Genomic DNA, 10,552 nt, shown 5'->3' on the forward strand with positions numbered 1-10,552 from the left:
GTTGGGGATTTAGCTCAGTGGTAGAGCGCTTGCCTAGCAAGCGCAAGGCCCTGGGTTCGGTCCCCAGCTCCGGAAAAAAAGAAAAGAAGAAGAAGAAGAAGAAGAAGAAGAAGAAGAAGAAGAAGAAGAAGAAGAAGAAGAAGAAGAAGAAGAAGAAGAAGAAGAAGAAAGGATGTTAACTTTCAAGGAGCTTGATGTTGATGTTAGCAGGGGGCTCACAGCCTAGGGATAGTGTAGCAAAGGCTGAGTGAGAGGGTCAGGGGCACCAATGACCTCTTGGCAGTCTGAGCTGAATTCTGAGCCATAAGCAGTTTGCTTATTTCCTGTTGCTACTGTAACAAATTACACATGTTTAATGCCTTAAACTGGGGGTGGTGCACACACCTGGGGTCCCAGAACTGGGATGTCTGAGGCAGATGGATCCTGAGTTTGAGGTTTGAAACCAAATGAGCTATATAGCAAAGTTAGAGGACCTTAGGCTAATAGCAAGACCCTACCTCAACACACACAATAAACAAATAAACAAATGAGAGACAGAGAGACAGAGAGAGAGACAGAGAGAGACAGAGAGACAGAGAGAGTGTGTGTCCTGGAGACCAGAAGTCTAAAGCAAGTTTAATGCCACTAAAGTCTAGGTGTTTGTAGTGAGAGATAAAATTTTAAATTAACTCAAAACACAGTAACAAGATCTGACTGAGGAAGACAGATGGCTAAAATTACAGAAGAACTGATACTGACACAGTTGTTTTATCACCAGTGTGAGCAGTCGTTCTGTCTCAGTGATGTTTGTTTAAGCCCCTTATACCTTACAGAGAACATTCCAGGAAACCTGCCGGCCCAAAGCCTAACCAGATGTGTTTCAGATGCAGATGCTTCATCAACTCCGACCCACATTTACTCTGACAGGACAAGAGATAAGATTTGCTCTCGGAATAATGAGGACTGGAAGACCCGACCCTTCTCCTGATTTAGTAGCTTTGTTCCAGAAATGGGGGGGCCATAAAACCTTTTGGCTTCCCCTCATCTCCTGGGGCCATAAAACCTTTTGGTGCCTCCTTATCCTCTAGAGTCATAAAACAGTTAGACATCTTACAACTCTGTGATATCTCTGGCATTCCTTTCTGATATCCCCTTTTTTCCCTGAGGCTCGAGGCCTCTCCCCTTTAAAAAGCCCCTCTCCCAACCACTCGGGGCCGTGCGCGGGATACGTGGGATACGTGTCGGCCCAGAGATCTCTGTAATAGGTCTCCGTAATAAACCTCGCCTTTGCTTATTACATCCAAAATGGTCTCTCTGTGTCTGGGGTCCGCGATTTCCCAAGACTTGAGTAAGGGTCTCTCTGTGTGGGATCTTTCAGTAGTACACTAGTTTCTTAGAAATGTGTACAACATATGGCCCATGAGCTTATATGCATCCAAAAAGCTAGGAATGAGGTCTAACACTGTGTATTACAGCGTCAAACTCAATGTCAAAGGTTGGGCAGGACTGGGTGTGAGGGGACACACTATGTGTGAGGGGACACACTGTGTGTGAGACGCTCCAGGGCTGAGCTGATTCCTCGATGGCCCAGGTACTCTCTGGTCACTTGGCTCTAGCTGCCTTTTCCGTTTCAGTTTTCCATACCCAACTTCCCTAGGCCTCTCTTAGAAGGACATGAGGCTATTATGGAGAGGTCCCCATATAATTAAAGATATTGTCTGCCTCTCAGGATCCTTACTTAACTTTATTACTATCATTTTGGTATTTTGAAACAGGATCTAGCGATGTGCTTTTTAAAATTTTAGGGCAGGGCAGAGCCTCATGTAACCCAGATTGGCTTTGAGTTCACCACATATCTGCCTACCAAGTGCTAAAATTACAGACATGTGCTCTTATGCCCAGCTTCCTTTACATGTTGTTTAAAATTAAATTAATTCGGGCTAGAGAGATGAATCCCTGCTTAAGCACTGACTGCTCTTCCAGTTCAAATCCCAGCAACCACATGGTGGCTCTCAACCATCTGTAATGAGATCTGATGTCCTCTTCTGAGGAAAGTGACAGTGTATTTATATATAATAAAAATAAATAAATCCTTATAAAAAATTAAGTAATTCATTTTTGTGTGCATTGGTGTGTTGCCTGCATGTGTGTCTGTGAGAGGCTGTCATAGAGAGTTGTGAGCCGCCAGAGCTCTTAGCCACTGAGCCATCTCTCCAGCTCTTCATGATGATTAGTTCTCATGAAATTCAAACCAACAACTCATGAAGTAATTTTAAAAATACTTCTAAGAAGCTGGGCAGTGGGGAGTCAGGAGCAGGCAAATCCCTGTGAGTTCCAGGCTAGCCTGGTCTACAGAGAGAGTTCCAAGACAGTCAGCTCTTCACAGAGAAACCCTGTCTTAAAGAAAAACCAAACCGAACCAAAACTGAAACCAAATAAATTCGAAATAGCCAGAAACTGGAAACAACCTAGATGTTCCTCAACCAAAGAACAGATAAAGAAAATATACATTTTTACACAACGGAATAGTACTCAGCTAGTGAAACCAAGGACATCAACAAATTTGCAGGCAAATGGATAGAACTAGAAAATGTCATTCTGAGTGAGGTAACCCCGACCCAGAAAGACACTCATGGTATGCATTCACTTCTAAGTGGACATTAGCCATAAATTATAAGATAACCATGCTACAATCCACAGACCCAAAGAAGCTAAGTAACTAGGAGGGCCCAAAAGAGGGTGTTTGAATCTCACCCCGAAAGAGAAATATAATAGACATCACAGGTGGATGGAGGGAGGGAATTGAGTGGGAGAGGGGGTGGGGAGAATGAGGGTGAGGATCAGGTGTCGGTAGACAGGGTTTGAGGAGGGAAAAAGCTGGGAGAGAATGGAGATTGATGGGGAGACATCTCTGGGATATAGGAAGCTCCTAGGAGTCTATGGGGGTGACGCTAGCTGAGGCGCCTAGCAACTGGGGGATATGGAGACTGAAGAGGCCACCTTCTGTAGTTAGGTAGGACTTCCAATGGCGAGAGGGGGACATCAACCCACCTAGAAAACTCTCAATCCTTTCTCCTACCTACAAGATGTGCAGGGATAAAGATAGAGCAGAGATTGAGGGAATGGCCAGCCAATGACTGGCCCAACCTGAGACCTTCCCTGTGGGAGAGAGCCAACCCCTGACACTATTAATGATACTCTGCTATACTTGTGGACAGGAGCCTAACATAACTGTCTCCTGAGAGGCTTCACCGAGCAGCTGATGGAGGCAGAAGCAGAGAGCCACAGCCAAACACCAGGCAGAGTCCAGGAAGTCTTGTGGAAGAGTGGGGAGGGGGAGGATTAAGGGAACCAACCAGAGGGTTCGAGGACACCACAAGAAGACCTATAGAGTCAACTAACCTGAGCCCTTTGGGGCTCACAGAGACTGAACCAACAACCAAAGAACATGCAGAGGCTGGACATAGGCCCCTTGCACGGATATAGCTGAGGCTCAGCTTGGTCTTCATGTGGGTCCTCTAATAATTGGAGTGGGTGAGTGCTGTCTCTGACTCTGTGTCCTGCCTTTGGATCCCTTTCCCCTAGCTGGACCGCCGTGTCTGGCCTCAGAGGGAGAGGATGCTCTTAGTCCTGTTTTAACTTGATGTGCTGGGGGTAGGGAGTGGAGGGTGGGAGATGTTGGTATCCATCTCTGAGGAGATGGGGAGGGGGATGAAGGTGGTTCCGGGAGGGGGGCTTTGATCTGTGTGTAAAATAAATATAAATAAGTTTTTAAAAGAAAATAAATAAATCTAATAATATAATCTAAATCAATTCAAATAGATGCATGCTGGGGAATGACTGTTAAAAAAAATTCAAGGGGCTGGGGATTTAGCTCAGTGGTAGAGCGCTTACCTAGGAAGCGCAAGGCCCTGGGTTCGGTCCCCAGCTCCGAAAAAAAGAACCAAAAAAAAAAAAAAAATTCAAGTTCTTTTTTTTTTTTTTTTTTTTGGAGCTGAGGAAAAAATTCAAGTTCTTACTGCAGCCCTTTTGTAGAAGGATAAACAGAAGCTTTGAGGAGTGCAGTGACATATCAAGGTGACCTTAGAGCTTAGTATAGTACTGGCTTGAAGTCCTAACGTCCTGTTCATCCTGATCTTTGCCTTCTCGTGTGGGACACCATTTCTGGGGAACCATGAGCAAACATCTTTTTGCTCCAGATAAGGAACCAACGATAGACTAAAATATGGACACTGCCGAAGTCCACCCTGGTGAGCCATGAGTTTTATTGGGGTTACTTATAGAATCATGGGTGAAAGGTTGGTTACAGAAATAGAGGTGACTCACAGACAGCTGCACCCCAAGAGAACACCCCAACATGGATGGCACCTCATGAAAGCTGGGGCCCTGGAGCGCACTGCACAGCCTGCAGGCAGCATAGTAGATATGATATCTGCTTTTTCCCTGCCCATGCGCCCCTCCCTGTCTGTAAACTCTTAATACCCAGGTCAATTTTTGCTCTAGCTTCCAGAAATAAGACAGAACGTATAACTCTTTGCCTTTTGTGTCTGATTTATTTCAGTTAACGTTATGTTTTCGACTAGAGTTTCTTCCTGGTGGTTCAATTGGTCTGAGCTACTGTCCAGATGCTGGTCTGGTCTCAACTTCTTCCTGGCTGTGCAGTAGGTTTCTGCTTCTGGGCAGCTCAGCTTGTCTGACTGAGAGCATCTCTCAGCCAGCGTTACTGCTTATGTTCCCTCGGAGAAGGAGGGACCGACTGAATCCGGTTAGTTTTAGAGACTTCCTGAAGGATGGACTTGCTTTCTGAACATAAAGGGCTTCCCTGCAGGATGGGGTGATCGTCTCTCTCAGCTCACCCTCCAGCCCCTTTAGAATACCCCGCACCTCCACAGGCTTTCCTAGGGGATGGGAGGTTGTAATCTAGAAACAGCTACACCACAGCTTCTCAAGGGCTGCTGGGACCTGTGTTTTCTGGCAGTATCCAAAACAACCTGGAACACACAGGAGTGAGTGTACAAGATGACATTTGGCTGTGGCAGGGAGGTCAGCACCAGGCCAGTCTTTTGTTCCCAAGGGAAATGCTGTCAACACATGATAGGTTTATTGTCTCCCATGCTGCCTGTCCCAGACTTAAGGGATTTAAAGCAGTCTCCTAGAAGAAAGTGCCTGCTGCCAGTCCTTCTCTGCTACCCGATTCCCTGGGTCGCACCTCTAAGGGTTTTCGTCATACATAGTCCCCAAAACCCAACACACCACCCTGCCACATCCTCCGAGGAGCCTGTCCTGATTTCACCTCTCCCTCAAGCTCTTCCTCCTTACCAGGCTGGTGCGAGCCCCTTACCTTAGAATGCACTCCCTCCCTTGGCTGGATTTAAACGGTTGAGACCTCCAAGTCTCAATTCCCTCTCCTGTAACGCTCAGATAATATTAAGAAGCTTGAGTTAAAAAGGAACAGTAGATGACCAAGAGTGTAGTTTGGTAATATAGTGCTTGCCTGGCTCTTCCGTCTTCCATACCTAAAGTGTGTGTGTGTGTGTGTGTGTGTGTGTGTGTGTGAGAGAGAGAGAGAGAGAGAGAGAGAGAGAGAGAGAGAGAGGAATTTTAATGCATCAATATGGCTTCTCTGATCACATCCAAAGATAGTGTGCAGTGTGTGATCCGGCTAGAATGCAGATGTGCCCTCAGTACACACTTTTACGGTAAAATTAGTTTGTAGAAGGAAGGAGCCACGTTTGAGAGTGACATCTAATTGAGGGGCAGACAGAGTGATGGATTAGAGAAAGGTTTGACAGAGTGTGTCGGCGACAGGACACTCCCAACTCTCATGAGAACAGCACAGGAAAGCGAAGCTATTTAAGAGCAGTCCAGGGAGAGAGAGAGAGAGTGAACTGGGAATCAGAAGAGTGGAGTCCATGAGGTTCAGTGCGGGTCAACAGAGGCAAGCGAAGCCAGAGATAAGAAAGAGCCAGATGATTGGAATAAGTGGCCAGAGTTAGTTTGAGGCCAAGCAAAGCAATTCGGGTGAGAAGCTGAGAGGAGCCAGATTGGATCAGCCAATCAGAGCTCAGAAAGATCTAGAGAGGGTGAGCTTATTCAGCAGTAAGTCTTAGAGGCCTAGGTTAGCACATGGAGGCTGGAAGCTGAAGTCCTCAAGGTCTGGGGCTTGCAGAAGATTACCCTGGAGGTTCGAAGATTCCAGGTCTAGGCCTAGGATAGCCAGATAGAAATGCTTTGGGCTCAGCCCAGGCTGTATTTGTAAAGCTTTCGTACAGCTCTCGTCTCATCACTTCATCTGAGGAAATAAAAGCAACTTTTACTTTTACTTTTACTTGTGTGGGTGTGTGTGTCATAGGGGCGTGACTCGGTGGACTTGTGGAGATCAGAGGACATCTCTGTGGAGTCAGCGACTTTCTTCAGTCTTTACATGTAATCCTGGGACCAAACTCAGACGGTCAGGCTTGGGCAGCAAGTGCCTTTTCCTGCTGAGCACCTCCTCTGCCCTGAATATAACAGGACCACACACATACAAACACACACCACCCTACACATGCACACACACAGAGGGCTGGTTTCAAACTTACTATGCAGCCAAAGATCAGCCTGCACTACTTGTCCAATGACTTGGAACCTTGATTGGTTTGAACTGTCTGGTGGTTTGAGTAAGAATGGCTCTTATAGTCATGCTTAGTTAGCATGGAGTAGCACTATTTGAAAGGATTAAAGAATTAGGAGGTGTGGCCTTGTTGGGAGTAGTTGTGACTCTGTTGTGTCACCTGCGGTCAACTTTGAGGTTTCAAAAGCCTGTGCCAGGCCAATGTGCGCTCTCCCACTCTCTCCCTCCCCCCTTCCCCTCCCTCTCCCTCTCCCTCTCCCTCCTACCACCACCATCCTCACCCCCACCCCCCACCCCCTCCACTCCCCCAATCCCCGAATCCCGCCTCCTGCCTCCCTGCCGATGAATCAGGATGTCTCAGACACTGCTCCAGCTCAAGCATGCCACCATACTCCTGGCCACGACGATAATGGACTAAGCCCCTGAAACTGTAAGCGAGCCCTCAATGAAATGCTCCCCTTTCTGAGTCGCCTTGGTCATGGTGTCTCTTCACAGCAACGGAACAGTGACTAAGACAACCTACATATGCACCTCTTTCCCAAAAATGCATTTAGCAACCTGGGACCCCACCTGCTAACTGTACACTCCTCTCCAAACAAAGCAGTTGGGTTACTCCAATCTGCAGGCTCCCTAGTAACCCTTAGTGCTTCCTGTGTGTGGCCAAGCACATTCTGAGGGAAATAGGCTAATCCAGGCTAGACTGGTTCTGAGTGCATTCACACTAAGGCTAACTGTCTCTTCAAATTTACGGGTGATCCCCTACTTACCATCTTATGCCTGTACATAATCTGGCATGCATTTGACTCAACGCACGTGCACCGTGAAAAGAGACAGGTCTTAGCTAAGCTTTTACTGCTGTGAAGAGACACCATGACCACGGCCACTCTTATAAAGGCAAACATTTAACTGGGGCTGGCTTACAGTTCAGAGGTTTAGTCCATTGTCACCTGACAGGAAGCGTGGTGGCAATGCAGGCAGAAGTGGTGCTAGAGAAGGAGTTGAGAGTTCTACATTTTGATCTGCAAGCAACAGAGGGAGACTGTGCACCACACTGGGAGTAGCTTGAGCATAGGAGACCTTAAAGACTGCCCCCCCTCGATGACACATTTCCTTCTACAAGGCCACACTTCCAAATAGTGTCACCTCCTATGGGCCAAACGTTCCAACACATGAGTCTATGGGTCCATACCTATTCAAACCACCACATTCCACTCCCTGGCCTCATAGGCTTGTAGCCATCACATAATGCAAAATGCATCAAGTCCAACTTCAAAAGTCCCCATAGTCTATCACAGCCTCAACAGAATCCAAAGTTTCTTCTAAGATCTGTGCAATCTCTTAACTGCAACTCCCTAGGGGGAAAAAAAACGACGGACCACATACTTACAATATACATTGGCACAGGACATGTATTACTGTTCTAAAACATAGAGAAGGATCATAGTGAGGGAACTCTGGGCCAAAGCAAGGCTGAAAGCCAGCTGGACAAACTCCTTACTCCGGATCTCCATGTCAGATGTCAAATGCTTTTCAGATCTCCAAGTCTTTTCAGCTTTGTTGAGTGCAACATATTGCTTTCTCTTGGGCTGGTCCCACCTCTGCTAGTGGCTCTCCTTAGCAGGTATCTCAAAAACTCTTGCATCTGCCTTCAAGACAATCTAGGCTTCTCTGGGCCTCCATGCAGGGACATCCCTGCCAGATGCCTGTCCTTAGCAGCTGTCCTTAGTCTCAGGAGTGGAGGTTAGGGGGTAAGGGTAGGGGTTGGGGGGGTGGGGAATCCATAACTCCAAAAGAGGGATAGAAGTCATTCATGATGGCTCCCTTTCACCACTATTGGCCTTTCACAACTTCTTCCAGCCCATGTCTAAGGCTCTTTTTGTAACATAAGCTGATACAACCCTTCTTTAGTTACAGAGAATCTCCTCCAGATTGGGTTGCCCATTTGAAATAATTTGTGGTTTGCTCCTTTCCCATTTCCTACCAGAGTGTGAGGAGGAAGAAGCCATGACACCTTGCCATGTCCTCGGCTCACTTGACTGGGCATGTGCCAGCCAGGACTTTACTCCTACAATGCTTGTGACACTCATGGCCATAGCTACCAATTCTACCTCGATTCTCATGCAAGTGGAAAAACCATATATGTGCCAGCGCCTTTCACAGGGAGCTCACTGGAAGGAGGCCAGGTTCTTTAATTAGAGAGTGTCTCAAAGCCACTCTCTACACCCAGGAGAGGGGACACAGATTATGGAGGGACTCTGTATAAAGACAAAGGGGGAATAAAGAGAAGTCATGGTGTCTACCTCAAGGCAAAGCCGGAAGAATGCATCATCCTAAGGAAAGCTTCCCAAATCTTTGGAAGATTCAGCTTCATCCTACCTTTCTCTTCAAGGAGGATGCTCTTTGGGGGTGGGGCCTGTTTAATAGATTTGTTTGTTTTATGATTTATGTTGTATATATAAGTACACTGTATCTGTCTTCAGACACACCAGAAGAGGGCATTGGACCTCATTACAGATGGTTGTGAGCCATCATGTGGTTGCTGGGATTTGAACTCAGGACCTCTGGAAGTACTCTTAACCGCTGAGCCATCTCTCTAGCCCAAGTTTAATAGATTTCCATTTTATCCTTCCCCCTCTATTGCAGGTGATTGTGGAGAGCTCCACTTTCATTCTACTGGACTTCCTTCTTGACTGTATCTTTAATCAATAACAAAAATTTGACCCAGACCTTAGGAAATGGCATATTATAATTTATCGGACTACTTCCTAGCCTCCAGTTCAAACTGGAGTATGGAGAGAGAGGAACCCCTAAATGGCAAGTTCTGTATATGCTAATTATGTGTGTGAACTGTAAACGTTTTTTTGGGGGGGGGTAGGAGTAATAGGATGAGATAAGAGAAGCAGGACTTTAAGTCAAAATAGTCCGTGTGTGTGGCTGAGGATAGATGATTTTCTTCCCAGAGATGACTCAGCAGAAGGCACGTGTCACTCAAGCATGAAGACCAAAGCTTGGGTCCCCGGAAACCAACATAAAAGTCTGGTGGGTATGCATGCTCTCAGTCTCTTCTCCCAGGATGTGGGAAGCAGATCAGGGAAGACAATCAGTGTCAACTTAGGGCCTACATGTTCACACAAACACACCTGCACAGACACCACACACATCTATAGATACCCACCCCTGCACAAAAAAAGGGGCAAAATAAGATTTGTAGTGGTAAAAATGCTTCATCCATTTAACAGAAACTTGCTTTTCATTTTTAAATTATGTATGTATATATGTATGTATGTATGTATGTATGTATGTATGTATTTAGTGTGTGTATGTATACACACACATGTGCATGCCAGGGCGTAAGAATCAGGGGATCAGGGGACAACTTGAGGGAGTCAGTTATCTTTTACTCTGTGGGTCCAAGGGATTGGCAGTCTTGGTGGGAGGCACATTTACCAGATGAGCCATCTTGCTGGCTGGCCCTTCATTTTCTGAAGACAGGTTCTTGCTATATAGCCCTGGATGGCCTGGAACTCATTATGTCGACCAGGCTGGCTTCTAACTGGTGGGGATCCTTCTGCCTCTCATGCTGAGATTACAGAGGTGGAGGACGGCTGGAGGCTGAAGCAGAAGAGGAAAGAGGTAGTTTAACAGTAACCGGATTTAGAAGAGAACTAGGAGAAATTTTGGAGGACACCCTCAGAGTTGGCTCCTAATCCAGAGGATAGGGATGATCTCATGACGGATGCAAACCCAATTCGTGTAAAGTGCAATTTCAGTCCTTTCTGCTCCAGATGCCTCTGGACTGCCACGTCTAGCAACTCAACTCCTCCCAGCAGAGGTGGCGTTCCACAACTGCAGTTCGCCAGCCTGGACGGCAGAGGGCGCGCCGGCACACGCTCGGGCCTCTCTGGCCCGGCCTATCTCAGTGGTCGCGGAAGGTGACGTGGACACGGAAGTGGTCGTCGT

This window comes from Rattus norvegicus, chromosome 10 (genome assembly GCF_036323735.1).
Source record: "Rattus norvegicus strain BN/NHsdMcwi chromosome 10, GRCr8, whole genome shotgun sequence".
Taxonomy (NCBI): domain Eukaryota; kingdom Metazoa; phylum Chordata; class Mammalia; order Rodentia; family Muridae; genus Rattus; species Rattus norvegicus.